Source organism: Miscanthus floridulus, chromosome 14 (assembly GCF_019320115.1).
Source record: "Miscanthus floridulus cultivar M001 chromosome 14, ASM1932011v1, whole genome shotgun sequence".
Classification (NCBI taxonomy): domain Eukaryota; kingdom Viridiplantae; phylum Streptophyta; class Magnoliopsida; order Poales; family Poaceae; genus Miscanthus; species Miscanthus floridulus.
The window spans coordinates 49654548-49681082 of record NC_089593.1 but is presented as its reverse complement, the minus strand read 5'-3'; the positions used below and the strand labels follow the sequence as shown (position 1 = coordinate 49681082).

Sequence of the window (26535 nt, the reverse complement as noted above, 5' to 3'; positions counted from 1 at the left end):
ACTGCTAGATAACATTTGGTTGGGTTCCTGGTTGACACTTGGGTTGGATTGGATTGCAGCTCATGTTGTCAGGAATAATAGAATGATGGACATATGTTTCTGGCCACACCAGCAATCTCAAACCATTTGTAGAATTGCAAAGAGTGCTGATTGACAGTTTGTAGGAAAACAAGCAGGTCGACATCAACATTCAGTAAAGGTGCAGCTCTCAACTTGTAATTAAATTCTGAGCCAATGCATATACAGGTTCCACATTACTGAATTATGAGCAAATGCATATACATGTCCCACATTATTGAATTCATATGAATACTCCCTGCTACTATGATCTGTACTAGTTAGATTTCATGAGCTTTGTTTCTTCTGCTCTTGTGTAAACTATAGACCTGTGGACTAACTGCACATGGGATCTTTACATTTTCTTAATACATGAGCAATGGACTGCAGATTAATATAACTTTATTGCCAAATACCAATACTGCCCCTTCCTTTTTTTGTGCTTATTCACTACTAATTGCATTTGACTCTTTCTTATGTAGTGCCATTTAATTTGCTTGCAAGCAAATATCAAGTACAAATTTATCATTTTCTTCCATTAGTTTCAGTAGCAGCATATTATCTTAAATTTCTATACTTGAAATCCGCTGGTGGCTAGAATTTGGAAAGACAATGACCTGTATGCTTTCAAGATAAAGTTTCGAGTTTACACACCACCGGCTGCACTCTCAACTCTGAACTGTATTGTTTGAAAACAAAGCCACATGAACTATTAGAATGATTAAATTAGAATGCTACCTGCACATCAAGGATTGGTTCTTCGTTCTCACATCTTGTATAAATTTTATCAAGTTGCTTGTTTACAACAATCTTTGGAGTTTGAGCATCACCTGGACGATGTGAAAGATCAGTTCTGGATGGTTGACACTTGACAACGAAGTGGGGTCCATGTCTTGCAACCTACAAGGTCAATGCAGAGGTAATCTGCAATTTTCTTAAGAGACCCTAGAACCTACTATATCCGTAGATGTGTCTTTTCTTTTTCATGACCTACTATATCTAGTCAACTATGAATGATCCCATAAGAGGAATGCCATCTTGTTAGCTTTGTTGCTCGTCAAGGTTTGTTGTTAGAAGTTGGTCTGGTCACCTTATGTAGTTTGGCTATGGCATGACATAACAAGAAGTCTGATACTCTGTGGGTTACTTCTAAGATCTATTACATCCCAACAACCTGTATCATATGCATTCTGTACCGTCTTTAGAGACCCACTTGTACTTGGTGCCATCGAGCTAGTAGTTTCTTTCTTATGTTCTTTGTTAGTATATGGCCATGATAAGTTGCAATTCGGTACATTTGGATTCCACGAACCCAAAATTCTGATCCATGTTGCTTCTCTCTTCAACAGATCGTTCTTATGTATAGAAGCAATGGAAGATGATGCCCTACCAATCAGAAGGCGAAACATCTTATCTAACTCGAAGCAACCTGGCATTAGTTGAGCAAATATACTATGCTTTTCATCTAGTCAACTACTTAGATGAACTCAATAATATTTATATCCTGTAGTGAAAGAGTATAGACTTATTGATTGTGTAGGTTTACAATTTTTACAGACATGTAACTTTGCTTCTTTTGAAAGCAGTGTTTATATGCATCTAAAATGGAGTGATTCCTACTTTTGTAATAATACATCATACTGAAGCATAGTAACTTTATCTGATCATGGATCTGTGTTTTAGGTTCATGAATAAATCTATTTGTATGAGAAATGTGCACAATGATGTTACTTTTGTATTAATTTACAACCAAATGGCCTTTTATTTTTCTAAAATGCATTTAAATGATCTTCGTCAAACCATCAGTCGCTAAAAATATTTGTAACTTTAAATTGTCTGTCGCTATAGAGTACTAGCAGGCTATCTGACGCTAAAGAGTAGTAGCAGACTATCTGTCGCTAAAAAAATTCAGGGCGACGGACTATCTGACGCTAAAAGTACTGTCTGACGCTAAAGATTTTTAGCGACAGGACTTACAGCGTCTGCAGAAGTCTGTCGCCTATAACTTTTTAGCATCAGATTGTCTGTCGCTGTAGCCACTTTTAGCGTCAGACCGTCCATCGCTAATCTTTGTGTTGTGGTGTAGTGATCGTAATGTGCCATGAACACCATTATGATTCTAAAAGAATCTTGCATGAGACTAGAGAGAAAATTCTCATTGTAATCTTTTCATTCTCTTTGCGTAAAGCATATTGTTACAAGTTGTGCTTTACATCTTTCTACATTCCCTTTAGAGTCACATTTTATCTTGTAGACCCATTAAGAACCTACTATTTTTGTTCCATTAGGAATTACTTCTAAGTCCCAAACATCATTGGTATTCATCGAATTCATTTTAACTTCCATAGCTTCTTGCCATTTAAATGAAGTGAATGCTTCTCATGACTTCTTCAAATGAGGTGGGATCACCCTTTATTTGAATTTCTTTACTAACTTAGACTTCATAGTTATTAGAAAACTGATTTACTAATTCTTTGAGACCTTCTAGGGGCCTCAGCTACTGGCACTTTCATATGGGGCTCTTGTTGCTCTTCACTGGCAAGAGGCAATTGATTCGATAGGCTCCTGTATCACAAGGACCTAGTTTACATTATTCATCTTCTTCGAAGAGCTAACAACAGGTGTTTTATTAGTCATACAACATCACTAGGTATTTAGAAACTTGTTGCTCCTGAGTCACTAGAGTGGGCACGCCGTTCCTCTTCTCTTCAAGTCTTAGGATCTCTATATATCTCTACATACCATGCTCCCCCTAGATCTTCCCATCTTTTCTTAAGATAGTGTATCTTTAAATATCTTATTTTTGGTTTAATCCGTTAAAACCTCATATAGCGCTTTAAGCACTATCTTAACATCTTTGAGGCTGACTACGCTATCTTCCTGTCGAAACTATAAAAGGTCCAGAAATTTAGCTATTTCTCTACTTAGGGGTATCATTGTTGTGACCATTGTACTCCTCCAACGGTTTTATCTTAATTAATCTTTATCTCACTCTTAATGGAGAGTATCATTCTTAATTTATCTTTATCTCACTCTTAATGAAGAGTATTTTTCTTAATTGATCTTAATATTCTCCCCCTCAAAATATGGCATGAATTTTATTGTCATAATTTCGAGAACTATTTAGAAAACTTGTGAATGAGGAGACACTTATAACTTATTTCATTCACATGATTATGTCATGTAAACATAGTTATTTCTTGATCCGTTTAGGAGTACACTTTCCTTATTTCACTTTAAGAACTCAACGAGGTCTTTCATTGGCAGTACTTTTGCACGTCACGGTTGCATCTTTTCTTATCCTTTGGTTAGTATTAACCATGATGATGCATTTCTATTGTGCCATGGTCAATACTAGGACAACATAAGAGCTACCCAAACTTCTCTCGCTATGCAGGATTTAAAACATGTGAATCATCATAAAACTTCTCCCGCCTATGCAGGATTAACTAGCATAAGTACTATGCCAAAACTTCTCCCCATGCAGGGATAAATCTATATACAAACACACATGCTTAATCCAACATTGGTCAAATTAGACATGCATGTTGCTTATTGCAACTCTTATCATAAAACATTCACTTATACTTTATTTTCTAATTAAATCTTTCCGTTGGTTCCAATTTAATCAGAAAATTGGTAAACTAACAAAAAACAGTCCTGAACTGGCTTGACTCAAGTCTTTTTCTTTCACATAGCCCAACATTGCAGCCCGTTGGCATGCAGCCAAGTGTTGCTCTTCGGTGAAAAAAATAAAATAAAACATACAATATGCTTCTACATCACCGTTGGGTAGAAAATAAAATTAATGCATAAAACTCATAAATTAACTTGAAATCCATATAACTACTCTTCAAAATTAAATTATCCCGTTGGTTCGAATTTAATTAGAAGATAATCAACATCATTACAGCGGAAACTTGATAATGAAATACATTCTATTAGTTCAGGAGTATTTCTTGGTCTTTATCTACTCTTTAAAAAATTGACTATGTTGGTGTAAAATTTATTAGAGATTTAAACCTTAACCTTAAACTCATTATAATATTGTTATCAGCAACGTTGGTTAGAAAATAATAATACCATAATTTAACATAAACAAATCGGACTACTCCTCTAATTTAAATTTTTTCGTTAGTTCTAATTTAATTAGAGGATAAACAAAATTATAATTTACTAAAAGTAACTGCTCTTCAAATTAAATTCCCTAGTTGGTTTGAATTTAATTAGAAGATAATCAGCATTAAACTTTGCAGCGGAAGCTCAAACATAATTGATGAATTTTACCCATAGAGAAATTATCTTTGCTAAATTTCTTTGAGCCAGTAAATGTTTATTTCCTAGAAAAAGAAAAACAAAAAATGGACTCAAACTCAATACCGTACTTCAGCCCAACTGGCAAACCGACCCGACCCAACTACGCTTGCGTGCGCCCTCGGCGCCTCCCACGCCACAACCTGGGCCTAGGTCGACAAAGTTGCCCACTGCGTGCTCCCGCCTGGGCTCCATCTCAGCCGGGTCGCTCGCCACCGTTGGATGAAGATCGACAGCGGGGCGATGATCTCGGCGGAACAAAACACGATGCGGCGCCGGCACCCAAACCCTAGCTCACTTCTCTCCCCTTTCTCTCTCTCAGCCCCGCGAGCGACAGAGCGCAGCCACCAAGTGAGAGCCTGAGGGTGGAGGGATGGTGGCACCATCGTCGACCCTCTCGCCGGTGCGCGCGCTCCCCAACGGGTGAGCGCGCCACCATCGAGCGGCCTGGCGGCGGTGCCCTAGCGCGTATACTGAGCCTGCTAGCTCGGCTTTCTTCTCGCGTTTCGGTGAGGCGACAGCGTAGTGATCTTCCCGCGCGACGATGGTGGCGGTAGTGGTGAAGTAAGTCGTCTGCCTTCCCCTTTCCCCTTCTTCTTCTTGGATCTTCTTTCTTTGCTTCTCGGAACTGGTCCAATCTAGGGTTAGGGTTAGAGTTAGGGTTTGGGTTACTGTTTATCTTCCCCAACACGATCTACACAGGTTAGTGTTCGGGTTTGAGTCGATCCGGACTGGGCCGAATTGAACCCTCTTTCTTCTATTGTTCTCCCCTTCTAGGGTTAGGGTTTGGGACCCTTTACTTCGATCCAAATCGGATCTTTATCATATTCTTCTAAACTGCTACTACCCGATCTTGATCTACACACTAGAAAACCTGGCTCTGGTACCATTGATAGAACTGAAAGTATTTCTAGGCATAGATTAGTGGGTAAAATGCTTAACTTAGATAGGCTTGGTGATATACCTCGCCAGAAAGGGCAGTTGCTGCCATGGTGCCACCGTCACGATGGTCGTGTCGTGTTGTAGTAGTGGCGAAGCAGAGACGCGCTCGCTAAGTCGTCGTAGGTAGTAGTAGTGCGGACGCGGTGCTGGTGGCTGTGGCGAAGGTGATGGCGCTTCCCGTCGCTTATAGCTCCCCCTTCTAGATCGGATTGAGGTTAGGACATCATGGTGGGGCGCTGGCGGTTACGGTGAACTTCGTGTCCTGTGCCCCAGCCCCCACCATCCTTTTAATACTGCTGCGTGACGGGGGCCCATCAGCCACTTAGAACCGGCTGAGCAGCTCCAATCAAGACGCGGATTAGGGGCCCAATTAATCGTTGGGCCAACCGATGGAGATCATCCTAACAAGAAAAACGTCCACATGCTTACACGAACCACCACAGACCACGCAGCAACTTTATTTGCCCCCTTCCACGTACACAAATACAAAGATTCGTCGACGTAATCTCAGATTTTGGCCATAAATTAGGGGTCCAAGTATGCTACTTTGCACTAAACATGTCACGGCATATATGCTTCCAGGAAAGTTACTGCGTGCATCGATCAGTTCACTATATCATCGTTCCATCTCCGATCCGCAGCCACCACCGTTTTATATTTCATAATATTTGTGTCTTATTCGAAATAAAGCCAGAGGAATGTTCTCTGCTAGCTCCTCCTCTACGAAGTAAAAGCTTCTAGCTAGTCAGAGCTCTGAAACAGAAGTTAACATGGGCTACACTGAAACGAACACTTGCATTTATTTTAATCTGCAGTGCTATGCTAGGTTACCATTCCTTTTTGTCAAAAGGTAACATTAATATCTAGTTGATGAGTTAGTTTAGTTCTAAAAGGACAACCGAGGAAGGATCATTGTGGCCACAGAGAACGCAAGCTTGGATCCTTTGTAGCCAGTGACTTAAAGGTTATACGGCTATGAGAGGAGGCATCAAGACGTACAAGAGGCTAGCTATTCAAGTTTGACTAGCCATTGCACTTTGAGCCTTTGGCATATGCTAAACTAATTCACACAATTGATTAGTACAATTAGGGAGCACTCTTGTACTAATCGGACACACTGTAATGCATGATGCTTGGTCCACATATCAGCTTGACCTTGTTGGATCTTGATTAGGAGAAGCACCGAGTGAGCAGATATTATATCTGAGAGATGCATTATTGTTGGCAAATCATTTGGCTGCTTCTATAGTTTGATTTGAATGCCATGTCTTCAAGTCAACTTTTATAATATTTTTTTCTAAGCATCACAATATTTTTTTTTTTGCTAAACGAAAGAAAGCAACCAAGATCAGTTCCTGATATATATAGCCGAATAATGTTTTTGTTGGTTGCCAGCCTCCGATGGCTACAGAGCCTTTCGCCAATACTAACCTACTAGCTCTCCTCGTATATTGACGATGTGAAATCACTTGATCACTGCTAACTCCACTTTGCTCTACCACTCCGCCCAGTGCGATCAATCAAGCACCTGCGTGGGCTCTGGTCCATTCAATTTTCCATCAATCCGTAATTTATTATTGGCCGCCATTTTACAATCCAATTTGATTGTTCTCAGACTTCTCATCAGTTTAGACGATGTTGAGTGATATTACATATATCTTTTCATGGAATTCGTGGGCGAATCAAATTGCTGCCCATGAAATTTTTACATTCAAAAGTTTAGACGATGTTTTAGTTTTTGTCATAATTAAGTGATCAAACTTCTCTAACTTTTATCACGTTTACAGAAAAAATACAGTATATTAACAACTACGACACCAAATAAACGAACTATCAAAACATATGTCTTGCTGAAATTATCGAAAGTAATTTGATGTTTTGCATGTTGGCACATTTTCTATAATTTTTATCAAAGTTAGAGAGGATGACTTGGACAAAAATAAAACACCCTACATTTTGGAATTAAAGGAGTAGTCTCTAAAGATAAAAAAAAATCAAACATCCTCAGCAAGACTGAAAAATGAAACAAATATGGTTTCTCAACAAATATTGATCATTTAATCAAGTATCTTCTGCATAATTATTAAAGAAAAAACCTGTAAAAGCTGAGCAATCCTACGGGAGCCTGTTTCCTTATTCATGTTTGATTATTGACGGTCATTGCTTCTTCAAAAAAAAGAAACCAAAAGGCAGAAACAAACACAACGCCAGATTTGCACATCACTGCCAAATTTGTGAGAACCGGCAGTGATGTACCTTCACTGTCGGTTATGAGCTTGAAAATGAAAAAATAATTGGGCCTAGGCTAAAACCGGTAGTGAAGAACCACATCACTGCCGGTTCCTGGCTTGAACCAGCAGTGTTTTGGCGGCCACTCATCACTGTCGGTTTAAACCAAGAGCCAACAGTGATTGGGTTCTATCACTGTCGGTTCTAGCCAAGAACCGACGGTGATAAGCCTACAATACAAAAAGGCTGCAGCCATCCTCTCCTTCCTCCTCTCTTCCATCCCGAGAATAGAGGCGCGCGTTTGGACCCTTTCCTCCATTGTTGCGGCTGCTCTTCACCATAAAGCTAGTGCTTAGATTTTGAAGAATGGCTTGATCTTTTTGCTTTAAGGTTACTAACAAACATCCACTCCTTTGATTTTATTGCTTAATTAGCTTCGTTTTGATGGCTACATTGCTTGATTCTCATTCTAGTTCTTTCTCTATTCTAGAGAGCACTTTTTCAATTGGATATTTATGCAAGGCTCAAATTATGGTGAATCCATCATCCAAACGGTTGGTGTCTATGAACACATTTAAATTCCTAGCTAATTATTCCATGGTGGTCAAGATCATCATTGTTAGTATGTGATGCTATAATTAGTTCTTAGAAGTAGAGTAGAATAGATGTTCTTCATTATTGCGCAATAATTGTTTTTTACTACGATTTTGAATTTACAGGGCCGGGGCTACCAATTTTAATTTTCCAATAATTAGTGTACAATAATGTTTTTCAAAAATGGTACTTTCAAGCTACAATTGTTGTTCATGAAGCTCGATTTCTTATTAATTCTTTGTAATTACTGTCTCAGTATTTTTTTGTACAGAGATGGATCAAGAGTGGATGCATCTGTCCCGAACGGACAAGCGGTACATACATGGCGTCAGCCAGTTTATCACCGATTTTTTTTGCAAGAATCATAGAAACTTTCGTCAAATTGAGTCTATACGATCACACTTGATTACCAGGAGTTCATGCCAAACTATACGATATGGACTATGCATGGTGAGGTTGGTGTGAATGTTCTACAGGAAAAAGATGATGATGTGGACATGCCTGACGTAGCCATCCATAATGCTGACGAGGAACCCGGTGTCAATACGGAACCTATGGCCACAGTTAATAATGTGTTTAGGAACACGCTAGCTGACGACACTGAGGATAACGATGGTTTTTCTCAGCTGCTACATAATGTAGAGACCGAATGTCTTAGTGAAAGACAGCTGAGAAAGTTAGAAAAAATAAGATAAGATGGCAAATCACCATTGTATAGGAATTGTCCAATGAGCAAACTGGAAGCCGATGTCATGCTATTAGAGTTCAAATCGACAAACGGATTAAGCGATAAAAGCTTCGATCAGTTGTTAGGTATAATAAGGAAAATGCTCCTAGAAAAAATCGAGTTGCCAGAAAAGACATACTTGGCCAAGAAAATGATCTGCCCCATCGGCCTCGAGGTTGAAAAAATCCACACGTGTTCCAATGATTGCATATTGTACCGTGGAAAAAATACAAAGACTTAGACAAGTGCCTCATGTGTGAAGCTTCACGGTACAAGGAAGGGCCGTCAAACGAGGGTACCAAGACTAGAGGAGGTCCCATAAAGGTCGTTTGGTATTTCCCTATAGCTCCCCGGGTGCATAGGCTGTTTGCATGTGTAAAGTCAGCCAAGCTGTTGCGCTGGCATGGCGAAGAGCGTAAGAAAGATACAATGATGAGGCACCCCACCGATGGGCATGACAGGACTATCAATACTATGTTTTATAAGGACATCGGTGGAGAGGTAAGGCACCTTTGGTTTGCTTTGAGCACAGATGGGATGAATCCTTTCGACCAGGTTAGAAGCAATCATAGCACCTGGCCAGTGACGCTTTGTATATACAACCTTCCACCTTGGGTCTGTATGAAGTGGTCGTACATCTAGATGCCACTACTAATCCAAGGGCCAAGACAACCTAGGAATGGCATCGATGTGTTTCTGGAACCAGTTATCGATGAACTAGTGGAGATGTTTGAAAAGGGTGTGCTGGATGTTTGGGACAAGTACAAAAAGGAACATGTCACGATCAAGGGAGTACTTATCGCTACAATCACCGACCTACCAGGTCGAGGTTTGTTGTCCAGAGAGAAGACAAAAGGCTATACTGGATGTGTCGAGTGCTTGGACGACAATGATGCGGTAAATCTGCCAAATAACTCAAAGATAGTTTATATGGGACACCGTAGGTTCCTACCTAAGGATCACCCTTACCACAGGAACAGAAAAAGATTTCAATAGTACTATTGAGAAATGCTTAGCTCCAAAATATCGATACGGGCCTGTGATACTTCGAGAACTCAACAAACTGGAGGTTGTCCTTGGGAAGGGAGACAATGCAGTAGCAGCACCTGATGGGAGCATTTGGAAAAAAAAATCGGTTTTCTAGAAACTACCTTACAGGTCATTTCTGAGTGTACGCCACTATCTTGATCCCATGCACATCACTAAAAACGTGTGTGCTAACCCTCTTAACACCTTGATGGACACCGGGGGGACATCAAAGGATTCACTAGCCACACACCTGGACATGCAACACTTGGGAATCAGGAAGGAGCTACATTGACAGAATACTTGATAAGAAGTGTAACAAGATAAACATTGAGTACCCCGTAGCGGAAGACAGGCCAAAACTTGGTCATAACAAGGGCTCTCAAGTGCTCTGGCGTAAGCACTTCATTAAGCTTGACCACCAATTGTCCTCTGATGATGAGGACGATTGTGAGTCTTTCGCCCACCCACGATGATCACTCACCATCTCCTAACAGAGATCTCCTTCTATTCCTCCTCGTCCGATTCCATCTTCATCAGCCCAAAAAAAAGAGAAGACTCCTCCTCCTCCTCCTCCTCCATCTTCATCAGCCTCGGGAAAACAGAATTCTCGTCGTCATCCTTCTCCTCTTCCACCTCAGCCCAAAACAAGATCAAAGGCATCCTCGTAGTCGTAGAAAAGGTCCTTGGATTCGATCGCTAATGCTCCCAAACTGGACCAACAAAAAAGAAAAAGGTCATTCAGTGGCAGCATTACAAACTTGATGGAAGAAAAATTTACAGCACACATCTCGAAGGAAGATTGTATTAGTTTCTTCAATCTCTGTGCCGCACTGCCTCTATTTTTGTTGAAGTCCGAATTCGAAAGGCAAACATAGAATCAGTACGCTACAACAAGAGCCGATGAAATACACAATGAAGATTTAAGGAAGATACAGAAGTTCGTTGAAGACAACCTCGAATTAACCATGGAAGAGGCTGCGACCATCTATTATGATGTATAAGGGACGACAACACGGGCAATGAAGTATGAAAGGGGCAATCTTTTGGTTCCCGATCACAAGTATAAAAATTTGACAACATATATGCGCCAGTTGCATGAATATTACATGACTCAAACAACAGAGATAGAGGACTTTGGTTTTGAGGTTATTATGCATTCGCCATATGTTTTTAATTATCCTGAAGAAGAGAAATTCGATGTCGAGTGGGAGTGCTTGTTCCAGCTATACCAGAAACGCTCTCTCGATACACAAATGTTGACATTGTGGACTATGTAAGTACCCTACACGCACGCTATTACAATTAACTACTCTCTCGGGACACAAATTGTTAACTTTTGAGCACTTCCCATGATTTTATGTAGGTGTATAGCAAAATTTTACATTCTAAAAAGCAAATGGGATAACATAGGCTTCTTGGACCCCTTGCGAGTCAATGAGAAGACATGTCTAGACCTCCATGGATGTGACGTGGAAGACCTAAAACAAAGATTGATTGTTGTTTTCGACAAATTTAAAATGAAGAACAAAACCCACATACTTCTAGCCTACAACTATGAGTATATGTTCTCGGCTTTTAATTGTATGCTTCTTTTTTCGCTAAGATTATTCGATAATTAGGATTCTGTGATTGCAGCCACCATTTCGTCTTCATTTGTGTTAATCTTGCCAAAAATCTGATCGAGGTGTGGGACTCGAAGAAAAAACTATTTCATCATCTGGATGCACTAGTGGCAGTGCTGAATTAGTAAACGATCCTAATAATATATTATTTTCTAATCACACATACCGTTTTCTAACGTTTCTCCTTTTAATGTTGCTCAATGTCCGAAGAAGACATATCGGTGGGACGCAGGTCCCATTCAAGGTTGTCGAAATAGAGGGGAAGTACCTAAAACAGCCGGCGGGAAACAATGAATGCGGGTTTTATAGTAATGTGGGCAATGCTTCGCTACATCGGTAGGAAATTGGAAGAAGCCGATAAGTTGGTGTGTATAATCCCCATTTCATTTCTGTCTGTTAATCATTCAACAAAATGATTTACTGATTCATCTTTGGATATCATCTTTTTTGAACGACAGCGCAAGAAATATGACCACGAAAGGTTGTTAGACATGGGGATCGTCGCGCTGCAATCGGAGCTGGCAAAATTCATCTTAGCTAAGGTATTGGAAAAAGATGGAGTATTTTCCATTGCACAATCCGTGAAGTTCAAGGACCAGTATGGCCCAGAGCGGCTCGCCAGATTATTGTAAGAAGTTCGAGAAGCATTGCACAATCTGTGAAGTCCGAGAACATTTCTTTTTTATTTTGAGGGATGGAGATCTTGATAAGAACATTTGAACTGTAACCATAACATTTGTAATGTTTAATATTGATGGACTTGTTATCTAAGTAGCGTATATAAAGCGAAACCCTGATTCCACGAAAAAATATAAATTAAAATAAATTATAAAACAATAAAATGCGAACGTGACATCACTGCCGGTTAGCAGAAAACCGGCAGTGTTGTCATAAATATCACTGCCGGTTAGCAACAAACCGGCAGTGATGGCTTAGCCTAACACTGCCGGTTCTTGTCACAAACCGGCAGTGATTCATACGATAACACTGCCGGGTAAAACACAAACCGACAGTGTTGGTGAAAATGAACTCTACCGGATGGTCTTATCAACCGACAGTATTGGTGGAACTGAACTCTGCCGGTTGTGTAAAGAACCGGCAGTGAAGTTGAAGAACACTACCGGTTTGTAGGAACCGACAGTGATAGCTTACCCTCATCACTGCCGGTATGGTTGTGCCAGTTCAAAATCCGACAGTGATGGAGTATTTTGAACCGACAGTAAAATGTAATTCTGACGTAGTGAAAGAACAATGTTCAACTGCAGGGGATCGATGAACGGCCTCCAATGGTCAACACAGAAGAGAAGTTACACCAATATGCGACAGGAGGTTCTCTATAGGCACAACATTGAAGCCTCTGAAAAGGCTAAGAACACGTCCACATGCATGCATGACCACAGATCATATATATATAATATAAATGAGGCAAACTTTCTCACTTCACTAACAATAAGAGAATAAATCGATGCAACCTCAGATTTTGGTCACAAGTAAATATTTAAGCATATATGATACTTTACGTTGACAATGTCAGTTACTGCATCGCTATGCACAGATGTATCAATCTCCTCCGATATGTGATAGCCTTTTTGTTTTATAAGATTTGTGTCTTATCTCATCCTTCTAAAGGACAGAGGAATGCTATCTGCTGCCAGCTCCTCCTCTATGGATACAAGGTCATATAATAAAAAGAATCTTCTGAAACAGAACCTATCATGGGCTACACTAACAAATACTTGCCAGACCGGGCGAGGGATTGGGCGGAGGCCATGGCCATGGCGGTGAGGTCGTCGCGCTGGCGGAGTGGGTGGAGGACATGGCCTCGGTGGACCGATTGAAGGACCGGAAACGACGATCAGAGGGGGTTGAATGGGAGCCTCAAATTTGTTTCGAAATATTTGGCCGCCGTCCCAAAATCGACCCCCAAAAGGCACACAACAAAAGTCTATAGAAACACGAGCCGCGGGGTGTCAAGAGAACCAAGAAAAGTTCCCTAGATCACTAGAAACCCAACGCAAAAGACGGAACTCAAAACAGAGCACGGACGAGTAAGAAATGGACCAAACAACACAAAATAGGGAATGACGGACTGTTTGCTACAATACCTCAGACAGTCCGCTACAGTACCTGGACTCTCCGCAGTTCAAAAATCAGAAAACCGATCCGAGAGAACAGATTCGATACGCTGGAAAAAAAATGAACGCCGGACAGTCCGGAACATTGGGTTACGAAGCGTTGTTGAGCCGCCTGGACCGTGCGTCGGATGGTGACAATATCTCGGCGTGTCGTCCCACCGCGCCGAGGTTGGGTCTGTGGCGTTGGCTGAGACAACGCCGACGTGTCGGACCCCATGTGCCACCGTGTCGCCGTCGACCGGGGTCGTCCGTGACGTGGGACCTCGGCGTCGTGTCAGTCGACGCCAACCCTCATACCTTGGCGTCATGTTAGACGCCTAAAAATGGTCTATTTTCAGCAAATGTTTTGGCGTAAGTCTTTTTGTAAAAAATATTTTCAAAAGGGACCAAAATGCAAAAATTTCACCAAATCTGACTGCCATTCCGAGCCTGCAAGTTCTCTTGAAAACACTTCTCAGAATGGAGTAAAAGTACATGCAAAATAAGGAAGGCAGTAGGAATAAACATGGTCGAATAGGCTATAGAAAACATACCATTTGGATCGATGTTAGTTTTAGCTTATTTTAGCTATATTAGCAAAAGTGTTTATCCCCGCGGGATCCCCGTCCCCGTTTCAACTGACACAGCCAAGAAGAATGCAACCATATAAAAGTGTAGGAGAAGAACAAATTGAACACCGGGGATCCCCGTCCCCGTTTCAACTGACACAGCCAAGAATACAACCATATAAAAGTGCAAGAGAAGAACAAATTGAACACCATGAAATTTCAATAAAAGTAAGGAGGCACCATTGCACAAGCACGCAATGCATTGAACATACATCATTACACTCAGAGAGCATCAGAGAGTATCTAGTAGCACACAGATCTGGAGGGCGGGAGCAAAAGCAGGCTCCAATGCACAAGCACGCTGTACATAGATGGATCTAGTAGTACTCTGATTCTACACAGAAGAAGCAGGAGCAGGCTCCAACGGATTTGAGCCGCACCTCCACAGACCACGTCCTGTCCCTTTTGCTTGCTCGGCCGTTTCTTGCTGGATTTCAGCTGCCGGTGTTCTCTCCTTGGAACGCAGCACAGTATGCAACGGGCGCTCGGCGTATGCCCGTATGGAGATGCAGGTGGCCAGGTGGGGTGCCATGTGCGGACTGCTGAAAGTGGAAGATGAGGCGTATGCCCGTATGGAGATGCAGGTGGCCAGGTGGGGTGCCTTGTGCGGACTGCTGAAAGTGGAAGATGAGGAGACAGAGACGGAGGCTGGTGGTGGTGCTGTGTCGACGCGTCGGCGGAGTGTGTCTGATGCGGGAGGTGAGATAGATAGAACTAGGGTTAGCCTTAGTACATATATTCGGCTGCATTGGGCCTTTAGGTGGGCTTTCCTTACGCGCGCCTGCGTAGCAGCTTAGCGGGCCGGGGATACGAAGAACGGGGACGGGAGACACCAAACCATCCCTGTCCCCGCTAGGCTCGACGCGGACCAATTTTCTACCGTTTAAATCCCTATGGGGATGAATTTAGCCCCATCCCCGTTCCTTAATAGGGAAATTCCCCGCGGGAAATCGGGGATTGGGTCCCCGTTGCCATGTAACGGTTCTATAGTAGTATTTATAGTATAAAACTTATGGAAATGGTTGTCCCTGCAAGGAGCCTCCTCCATAGAAACACCCACATAGTGTCAGGGATATGGTTCTATAGTAGTATTTATAGTATAAAACTTATGGATACGTCTATTGCGAATGTTCTTATTGGTAATACACAAAAGCCCCGTTCGGACGGTGCAAAAATTTCACTGTTCACAGCTAAAAGTTATTGTTCATGATGGATTTCCTCTCTCCCACAAATTTCTTCAGATTCCTCCGGATTCCTCCAAATTCCTCCAAACGAATAGGACGAAAATAGTTCCAAAGAGGTAACTTATTTAATACATTGGTTAGAAAGATATACGCTGCCTTTCGGTTTTGTATAGCAAATAAGTCCACGGAGGGGAAAAAGTGGAGAGATTATGGAAGACATTCGCATTTCCATTGCTTCTTCTATTGATTGATGCCTTAAGAGAAGCAAAAAAAATCCACAAATAGTTGGATCTTGTCTAGTAGTAGGGTGGAAATGGTTGTCCGGATATCTAGATTATCCGAATCCGTATCTACCAAAACTTAATATGGATATTCGTATTTGTATTTGTCTCTAATAAATATGGACACTAAATTGATGTTTTATGTCGTTTTTCTCTATCTAGATCCGTATTAAAAAATATTCAACATCTGTATATGTGAAGAATATAGTACTAATAACTACAAATTATTCCTGCACTAATCACTAATGGTAGTATTGATTCTGTAATCTTACTGGATGGCAAAGCAGTCGCATCGCATCAACGAAGGAATGCTACGAACACTGTTCCACGGCAGCTGCAGGATGACCAGCTGCCATGTGGGGCCCACGTCTGTTTAACGTTCACTCAGCCCGTATATCTCACCAAGATCATCCTCCTCCCTCCACTTCCACGGTTTGAAAAAAATTAAAACGGCGAAGCCTTCCTTGCTCAGTTGCTCCTCCTTGTTCGTTCGTCCGCTCCTCCCGTTTTCAGTCAATCCCCTCGCCGATGTCGACTAAAGCTGCCTCCCGCCGCTCGTCGTCAGCTGCGAGGGCTGCGACGGCCAAGCGCCCCGCAGTGGGGACGGTAGAGAGCACCGGCATAGGACTGAAGGCGAAGGCCAATAAGCGGGCCGCGCTCGGCGACGTCACCAACGTTGCCGCAACTTGAGGGAGGGACGGCGGCTCCACAAAGGTAGCGTCAGCACCGAATGGCACCGCGGCCTCCGTACGTCTTTATGCCTCTCGAGTCTCGGCTGTTCTTAGGATTGGTCGATTGTATTTCTGCTGTATTTGTTCGGGATTTTTCTGATCCTGAAATGTGGTTACGGGAGTTCATTTCTGCTCTGTTGGCTTGGCTCATGCGAATGAGTCCACTTTACTAGTAGAGTAGTTTGTCCTCATCAACTTCGGCAGAATCTGTCGGATTTTGCGGTTCAGTACTTCAGTCAACTAGTCGATTTTTGAGAATAGAACTGTTATTAGTACCAAACAATCAGTTTAGCAAATTCAGTAGCGTTATTCTTTTCTCTTGCTAATTGTAATACTCTATCATGGTCTGTATATTTTCTTCATTGAATTATTCGTATATATTGATGGTCAAAAGCTCAAAATGCTTACAATGTGTTAATCATTTTATCTGTTTGCACAAAACGTATTGGCAAATTCAACTCAATGTTTATAATGTGTCAATCATTTTATCTGTTTGCCTTCGAATTTCTCTTGGCAATGTGATAGTATGCAGCCGTAGTGTCACTGTACTTTGTTTCTCCTATTTGAGCCCAATTACTGGGTTCCCAAATTTAGAAGTTTAGCATGACGGAATCCCTTTTCTTCACAGAAGTTGAATTCAGCTACATCAGCTGCTCTTGTGAACAGACGATCTTTTTCAAATGCAAGCTCTGTTCAGGATCCAGCTTGTGGTGTGAAATTGGTTACTACTAAGCCAGCTCCAACCGTATCTCACCATGACAGCGCAGCACCAAAGCACAATTTCCCTCCTCTGAAAGTGGCCACTATTTCGCATGTTCTGAATGTTGTGCCTGCAACTGCACCCTGCAGCAGCATTGTATCTCCTACATATTCAGGAGGTTCAATTTCCATCAATGGGAAGATGTCAAACTCCTACTTGATGAAAAGCCCAGACTGTGAAAACATTGATGGTGACTCGTCAATGCTCACATCATTGGAGCGACGGGCAAATCAACACCTTCATATCAGAGGATAGAGATGGTAATAGTTTGTTTAATTTGCTGAAAGTCTTGTTATGATTTGTGCTTAGCATATTTTGTTAGCTGTGGCTCATTAAGTATGCATCTTTTGTTTTTCTTTACAAGGAACTAAGTGGTAGAAAAATGCTCTTGTTCCGATGGAAATCAACAGTGTTTGTGCTGTTAACAGTAACAATGAAAATCCACAGATGTGTCATACTCTTGCTTCTGACATTTACATGCTCATGCGTGAGGCTGACGTGAAACATTCTTGTCTTTGTGTCTGTGCCCAAACAATTTTCCTCAATCAAAAAATATTTTAGAAATGCTTGAACAACAGCAGCAGCAAAGACATGTTTAGGGAAGATTCAAAGAATTGGTTCACAACTTACTTTTGTTGGGGCTGATCACATCCATCAACAGGCAAAAGCTCTACACTTATGGTGCCAAATTAACATTTACTGTAGTTATGTTTGATCAATATCAATGCACTTTTCCAGTATGGTAGGGGCAACTAATTATTTTCTGAAGTTATTTTGTTGATGTATGTATTGAACTGGGTTTTGGAACTTTGTTCCATTATCTAAAAATGTATTGAACTGGGTTTTGATCATATGAATGTATTAATCTGATACGAGGAGAAAAAGTCTTTGGTTTCAGCTAGGCATTTTTAGATGAATATATGTTATACTTTATACATGACTTCTTGTAACACAAGCCGTTTCGGCTATATAGGACACCCAACCCTAAGAGTTTGAGGAGTTTTACAATCCTCGTATACCTTTCTACATGATATCACGAGTCGTCGATCCATCTCCATCGCTTCTGCTCAAACTCTGTCGCGGGCTGTCATGTGCCGTGCTTTCTTCCTCTGCACGTCTTTAGATCCCCTGGTTCTTCGCTTACTTTGCATGTTGTTAATAGTGCTGCATTGCTGTCTAGCAGAGCAAGAAAAGGCCGTCCGCAGATTATATGGAAAAGATTCAAAAGGATGTAATCCCAAGCATGAGAGCTATTTTGATAGATTGGATGGTTGAAGTAAGCTTTTCTGCTCCACCAAATAAATTTACGTAAAAAACCTGCACATCACTCTTCTTTGACCTAACATTGCATCCACACCTTTCCCATGTGAAGGTTACTGAAGAATATCGCCTTGTTCCTGATACTTTATACTTAACTGTTAACTACATCGACCGCTATCTTCCTGTCAACAAAATCAGTCGCCAAAGGCTACAATTACTTGGTGTTGCATGCATGTTTGTTGCAGCGTAAGATCCACCTAGTTGACTTCTTTCCCAGTTATTCTCAATAGAATTACAGTGTTCGCTTGTTTTTGACATTCCGACAACTTCTGATTCAGAAAACATGAAGAGATGTGACTGGTAGAAGAATTCTGCTACATAACTGACAACACATACTTCAGAGATGAGGTCTGTAACACGTTACTTCCAGCAGCTTCTTATTTTTATCTGTCAGATCACTACAATATGCCAGTCCCTTATTCATCACTGCACTCTCAAACTTACACATGAGCAGGTTTTAGAAATGGAAGCTTCTGTCCTAAATTGCCTGAAATTTCAAACGAGTGCGCCTACAGCGAAGTGTTTTTTGAGGTTCTGATCTTTCATCTTAAAAAAATCATTAGTACAATTGAACTTAACTAACTCTTTTTCTTGCTGACAATAGAAGATTTCTCCGTGCTGCACAAACATGTGATGAGGTATTACCCTTTTTTTTTTAATCGAGTTAGGGTTATTGCATTGCTATAAGGTATAAATGATATTTTATTTCATTTCACTTGACACTTCTCTTTTTACAGGATCCGGCCTATATCGAGGTTCTAGCAAATTATGTCGCTGAGCTATCATTGCTGGAGTACAACCTACTTTGTTACCCTCCTTCACTAATAGCAGCCTCAGCTATCTTGGCAAAATTTATACTATATCCAACAAAGCATCCTTGGGTAAGTGGCTTCATGTGTTGCTGTACGCATATATATATATTGCTAAATCAATACCTGAATGGGTTAACATAGAATTCTCATTGCAATTTGGAAGCAGAATCCCACCCTTGCTAACTACACAAGGTACAAAGCGTCAGAATTGGGCAAGTGTGTAAATGCGCTGTGCCACCTTTTCAGGGATGATCCTTCAAATAACCTTCCTGCAATCAGAGAAAAGTACGGTCAGCACAAGGTAACTGGCTGTGCTCCCCAAATTTATTGGATTAACAAGAATCCTTGCAAATTCTAACAATGTCCTCTTCCTCACATTTCCTCAGTGCAAATCTGTAGCAAAGATGCGTTTTCCAGCGTCAATTCCTCCAGGGTTCCTCCAAGACGCGACATGCTAGAGGAAAAAGAATCCGGAAGAAGCTATATTTGCTTGCTGAGTTCTTCCTCCGATGGTCCAAATGCTAGGTTGCAGGGCAGATCAGCACAGGTGATTGCCGAGCATAGATTCGAGGTCGGTGTCCAGTGTCTGTGATGATCTGTGCTATGTTTTCCTATAAGACAACGTAGCTGGACCCTTTTTTTTTAAGATGTGATTACCTCTGCTTTTAGGAAAGTTATTAACAGAGTTTGCAGACTGGGGTTGCCAGTTCTCAACAAAGAAACAAGTTTAACAAAAGAAGCACCCACACAAGCCCTAGTTAAGCCTAAAGAAACACATCAACCGAGAGCAGCTCACTGGGGAACTCTTCCTAAGACAAGTTTATCGTGTGTGTGTGTTATATATACACACCATAAACTTGTCTTGGGGAGCACCGACTGCGCTAGTTGGCACCCTGCCTACTAAATAATATTCAGTACCCGACCCCTCCAGGTTCCACTCGCAGTCCACCTGCTCGGCCACCGGAAGCGATGTTTTTCCATTTTTTTTTTCTTCCATGCCTATTTCTAGCCATTTTTTTTTATGTTTCTGGCCGTTTTTTTTTTTGTGTTCCTGGCCGATCTTTTTGCGTTTCTGTCCGATTTTTTTTCTTTCGTTGCCCACACGAGCATGTGTTTTCAGTGATTTTTTTTTTTTTTTTGCGTGAGTTTCATATCGATTTTTTTATTGTTTTTAGCCGGTTTCACCATACACAACATCCTTGTTCATGCTAGCGGCACACTAGTGTTGCTGATCGAGTGCGCATGAGGCCAACATCACCGACTGGTGGAAGAAGGCTAACTAATAAAATTAGAAAAAATATGTAACTGGTGAGAGCTCACATCAGTAGGCAAAGTTAAATAAAAATTCATGCATGGTGGTAAGCTTAGAACCTCAAGGCTCTCAATTTTTTTCTCTGTCCCAATCCAAAGACAGAATATAATATTTTGTTACCGTGACGATTCCCTATTTCTGTACAAGGTTCCTTTGACACAGTTTTATTGCAGTCATAAAGAAACATTTGTTCAACACAAATCCTTTTGACCATAAAAACATCTTAGGTTTTGCAATCATAGTATTCTAAAAAGTAAATACTAGCACCAATTGAGCTTAGCTAGCACATCTTGACTGCACAGATAAGCTCCTAATGTCCAGAATTTAATTTTTGGTTTAAAGAATTATGTATTTAAACTAAATATCTTCGTACAAAATCAGTAAGTGACAAATTATTATGATTTCCTCACATATATACTGACATGATTCTGAAAGTGACCAAAAAAATCGCTTGGAATCATAAAACATATGGACATGGTCACGTATATTTGTAACTATATATATGTTTAGCCATGTGTCTCGCAACCACAGCAGAATCGAGCCTGCCATCCACCAAAGACACTGTCCCCATGTCAGCGAATGAAACAATAGTGTATCTGAAAAAAAAACTGATCGGTCCCTCTAAATAAGTTCAGGGATTCCTCCTAAAACAAGATAATATCAATATACATGCTCTGTTTACCATGTTCGTATCTTGCATGGCAAAAGGAAAAATGGGAAGTGCAATTATGAAGAGGAAAAGAAGAAAATATAGGCAAGGAGAGAAAACTGAGACAGAATAGCATGGAGCCATGAATATGAGCACAAGCAAAAGATCCTGATCCAATCAGACATGATGGAGAAAACATGACAGAGGGAGGCCATGAATATACATTGGCATGTAGTGGACTAAGCCCAATTCAGTAAACAGGTGGCGGTAGAACTGTTCACATGAGTGCAGGATTTTTAAAATTAACCGCAATGACCAATACTGGCATAAGGTCTAACTAGAAACAGAGTACATGAGGAATAGAACTTACCAAGGTGGTAAGATTGTGGCTTCTCTTGGCACTGCCCTATCGAGATCAGCCAAGGAAATCTATATCTGATAGATGGATTGATGGCCAAGATATTGCACCACAAGTGGATGCGCTAGTGCCCAAGTGAGATTTGCACAAAAAACTAAGAGAAAGAAAAGAGGATAAATAACAATGATGAAAATATTAGGTCTAACCAGAGGAAGCATAATCAACAATATTGAGCACGAAATGAACACAACATAGACAATTGGACAAACAAATCCTGAAGTGAATCCCAAGGAGAAATGTAAATCATATACAACTCAACCTCTAACTGTTTTCGGAAAATGTCACCGCCTATGATGGTAATGTACCAACAGCATGAAGAATCAAAAGAGGGTGGAGAGAGAACCTTATGTGCTGGAGGAGCTCAGAGAAGACTAGTATGAAGAAATCCTCAGACACACATAATTTTTGTTTCAAAAAAATTCAGCTTCAGGTTAAGGATATTCTAAGACTAAAACTTCAGTGAATGCATTCTATATTTCTGTAGAGATGCTAAATCAAGTGAATTCCACTTCAGGTCTGGTTTAGTTGGCGAAGTTTTTTGGGAAATGGTACTGTAGCACTTTCGTTGTTATTTGGTAATTAGTGTCCAATCATAGTCTAATTAGGCTTAAAAGATTCGTTTCGTGAATTTCGTCTAAACTGTGTAATTAATTTTATTTTTTATTTATATTTAATGCTTCATGCATGCGTCCAAAGATTCGATGTGACGGGGAATCTTAAAAAATTTTGCAAAATTTTGGGAACTAAACAGGCACTCAACTATAAGGTGGCACAATGTCTAATCCAATGTTAATCACATTCATCTAACTATTTCAATTGAACCAGAAAAATTTAGCGGGGCAGAACGTGAACACATAACTAATATTATAAAAAAATCAAATACGCACATCACATTCTCATTGATAGCCCACACCGAATGAATAATATATGACAAATTTAATTCTTAAAGAATGAAGATGGTACCTACTATTAAAAAGTGATCGCCCATAGCAAGCTAGCAGCGCCTTCATATAATTCATTAATTCAACATGTACCAATTTGACTAAGATTCAACAACCCAAGAGCTAATAAATCTGTAATTTTAAACAACAAATCAATTATTGTATGATATTATGTGATAATACATCGACAATATTTCAACTAGCTGTCGTGAAGCATATGAGCAGAAATACTTTTAAGGACTGCTAGATATTTAATTATCTGCTAGTTTGAATTATCTAAGATAGCAGAAATACTTTTAGGGACCGCTAGATAATTAATTTAAGAACTTGAACAGCAACCAAGCAGAATCAGATACGATACAATGTGCATCCATGAAGTTTCCAGGTTCTGAGAAATTCTAATCATGAAATGCGTATCAAAGTGACAAGATACAACGATGTACATATTTAAGGATGAGCATATGAGCAGTATACAAATGGTCTTACAGGAAGCAAAGTGGCATGCATAATAGCATACAGAAATTTTAGAATACATGAGCATATGAACAACAATGATCGGCTTTGGGATTCAAGAGCATATGAGCATCAGGTGCTCACACATGCAATTGTCAAAAGCATACCACAATGATTAACAGTCAGAAACCTTAAATCTGTAATATCAACAAGTGCATACATAGATCAAGATAGATAAATCATAAAATCAATGCCAAATTTATGACTGATGGAGACAGTGATAAGTCCAAAAAAGTGTAGAACATTCTCCAGCATACCTTTTTCGTGCTAGCGGCACACCACTGTTGCTGATGGAGTGCCGAAGAAGCAGACGTCTCATACCGGTGGAAGGCTAACTAAAATGATAAAAAACAGAAATAACTAGTGTTAATGATTTGGAAGCTACAACAACCATAAATTAAATGTGTAAAATTGGAAAATTAGCAAGGCTGAAAAAGAAGCTAATTTCCAATGGAAACAAATGCAAAATTTATACTCTTGTAAATCTTCAAGCATAATTAGCCACACAAATAAATCAGTAATAGTAGAAGAAACTACCTATGTGAGTAATCATGGGGAGTAGATGGAGGATGCTTTGATGGCGAGCGCATGGGATCTGCACAAAAAATAAAGAGAGAGAAAAGAGGATAAATAACTTCTCCTGTCCTCCTGACACTGACAAGAAATTTTAAGAAAAAAATCATCACATAAAGAATAATATATATTGCAATATAGCTTTCCATATGAGATTACATCCAGACAAACATTATTTATAAGCTGAGACTTCACGTGAAAGAAAATTATCATATAAAATTTTCATGATATGACATTTGAATTTTGCATTGTGTAGCTGATTAGGTCTTACCAACAAACAGTTTAGGTCTTGTGAGATGAAAAAAAATACTGATATATTCCTTAAGCTAAGAAGATTCAGTTCAGTTGCAGGGAACTATGGTTAAGAAAAATACTTTATGCTTGTTCATCAGAAACTTGATCTAACTAGTACAAGAGACAATACCTATTGGCTATTGCGCATAATGACACACTACACTGATTAGGTAATATTTCAAATATGAAAATATATGTTTTACCAAAAATAATTACAAGTTACTAGGAATAAATGTACGATAGTTTCTTAGGTAAGTGTCTCTTTAGGTGTGATTCATTATTACAACCACTTCAGCAAGCTCATAAGTACATAAGACCGCAAATACATTGACAAGATCAAAATAGTCTCATTGATCTATTTCTATGCCTGTCATCATAGATCTGAAAAATGCCATGTTGTTGCTAAATCTATGTCAAACCAAATAAAGAAACACGTGGCTGGAGCATGATAACAGAGAAAGAATCCAGGATCAAACCTCTAAGTTGCTCGTCTCTTCCACTACAGTAGCCTGACACTTGAAAAGTAAAAGCACATTTGATGCATTCTGGTTTGGCTGTAGCATGTGTGGACTAGCTAATTAACCTAGAGAACCTTCAAATCAGTTGTGCATGTTCATGGATTGCATGTCGATTCTCCCATGCCCTTCTGCCCTCTTACATGGGTCCTAACAATGACAACCTGCATGAGTGTGAGATGGTTTACCTCAGAAAAATCAGAACAAATCTGCCCTCTCCATGTATCAAACGAACCTTCAGCAATAAATCATGTGAGGCAATACAGGATTACAGCTGAGGGGACTCATCTGTCCCGCAACATGGACATCATCATACATCGTTACAATGAATCGCATGTCTATTGCCTCCCTCCATGGATCCTGCAGACGCCATGCAATTTTCATGTCAGGTTATAATATGTGAGAAAATCACAACTCTCCCTCCACACATCTAGGCAAGATTTAGGAAAAAATTAAAACAAATCATGTGGATATGATACCTGCGAGGAGGGGGCTGACCACGCCAAGGCGAGCAGAGTCCCTCTTGCTCGCACAACCAGCTCTCCAGCCCCCCATCACCTAGACATCTCGGCCTCGGCACGAGGCAGCGGCAACCTAATGAGGTGAGAAGAGTACGGGGTTGTTGGGTGGACCGGCGGGCCCAGGTGCGACGAGCTCATAGGCTTCGAACCAGGGAGCAGGGGCAGCGGCGAGCTGAGATCGTGCGGCGAGGGCGGTGGCAATCTGGGGTCTGCGTTGGAGGCGGCGGCGATGGGCGATCTATGCTTGTGACGGCAGCGGATCGAAGAAACCGGTGACCCGCAGCGCCACCGACGAGGCCGCCACCAGGGCTGCAGAGGCAGCGTTTGAAGGTTTCGCAGGCGTCAGAGGCTGCGGACGCGAGGGGGAGGGGGCGAACTGGGCTCGTGCGGCGGAGGCCCTGCAGCGCCATCGCCGACGCCGACGCTGGGACTGCAGAAGCAGCAGTGGGCTGCGGAGGTGTCGGAGGAGGCGAGGGGGACGCGATGAGCTGGGCGCGTGAGGTGGGGGTGGCAAGCTGAGCTCGTACGGCGGTGGGGGCGGCGAGCTAGGCGAAACCGCCGTCTCCTCCCGACGAGTTGGACTTTTGGAGATTGGAACGGAAAAAAGAAACTTTTTTCATCAGAAAAAAAAACTGGAAGGATAAAGAGGAGGTGGGTGCGGCAGGAAAAAAACGCAGGGAGTCGAGGGACCAGGTGGGGTGGCTCGGGTGCGGATACTGATTATTATTATATATATATATATATATATATATACACCACCTAAAACAATACGGACCGCTTTCGTCCATGTTCCTTCGTGTGCGCACCCGAAGTCGTCGGACGCCCAAACTCTCTTCATGTGCGCGCCCGGAACTCCGAGTTTGATACGAGCCTATTGATCGACATCAACTGGAACCACAGGAATACGAAAGGTAATCAATCGTGTGCGCGTTCTCCCTTTGCCCCGCTCGCCCCTCCGTCCCTCCCTCCCCTACATGACGCCCGCGCCTTGGCAACGCGTTGCATCTGTAGCCCGCGGGCACCGGCCGGTTGCTCCGGTTCCTGACACGGGCGTTCACGAACATGTGGAGGCGGACGACCGCGAGGCGGTGGAGCACAGGGCGGCCGGGGCCTACGATTGGATCGCCGCTCGCCGGGCCCGTAGAAGAAGGCATAGTGCGCAAACACGTCGTCTGGAGTTCACCCTGTCCTTGCCGGGGTCAAGGAGTGGAGCGTACTCCCGGTGGTCGTGGCTGATCTCCGGCGGCCAACCCGCCGTGTGAAGCTCGTGCTCCAACACTGGGCGGACGATGGGCACGCCCGTGCAAGTGCAGACTCGAATCGTGCGGTCTGGAACTGAACGATCCCGGTGCCGTCGGCCATGCATCGGCAAATCTGGAACCCAAAGATGAAGACAATAAAACACTTCAGTCGCGTCACCTGTACTTACATTTTGATTAGTCAGCAGGAAGTGT

The 26535-nt window shown here is 41.5% G+C and overlaps 1 long non-coding RNA gene and 1 pseudogene across 10 annotated transcripts; one reads left to right on the top strand and one right to left on the bottom strand.

The window, feature by feature from the left end:
• The first annotated feature begins 16185 nt into the window (after window positions 1–16185).
• Window positions 16186–19728, top strand: LOC136504619 (cyclin-A1-2-like; annotated as a pseudogene).
• On the bottom strand, window positions 18107–25687 carry LOC136504620 (uncharacterized). Of its 10 annotated transcripts, none has more exons than XR_010770935.1 (8): window positions 25040–25687; window positions 24796–24920; window positions 24522–24724; window positions 23716–23773; window positions 23436–23513; window positions 19722–22797; window positions 19469–19614; window positions 18107–18855 (listed from the first exon to the last, which is right to left on the bottom strand). It is a non-coding gene; the product is annotated as an uncharacterized lncRNA (long non-coding RNA). The 10 variants fall into 10 exon arrangements; XR_010770938.1 differs by having other exon boundaries at window positions 18107–19614; window positions 19722–19972; window positions 21677–22797; XR_010770937.1 differs by having other exon boundaries at window positions 18107–19614; window positions 19722–21818; window positions 22688–22797.
• Between the last annotated feature and the right edge of the window lie 848 nt (window positions 25688–26535).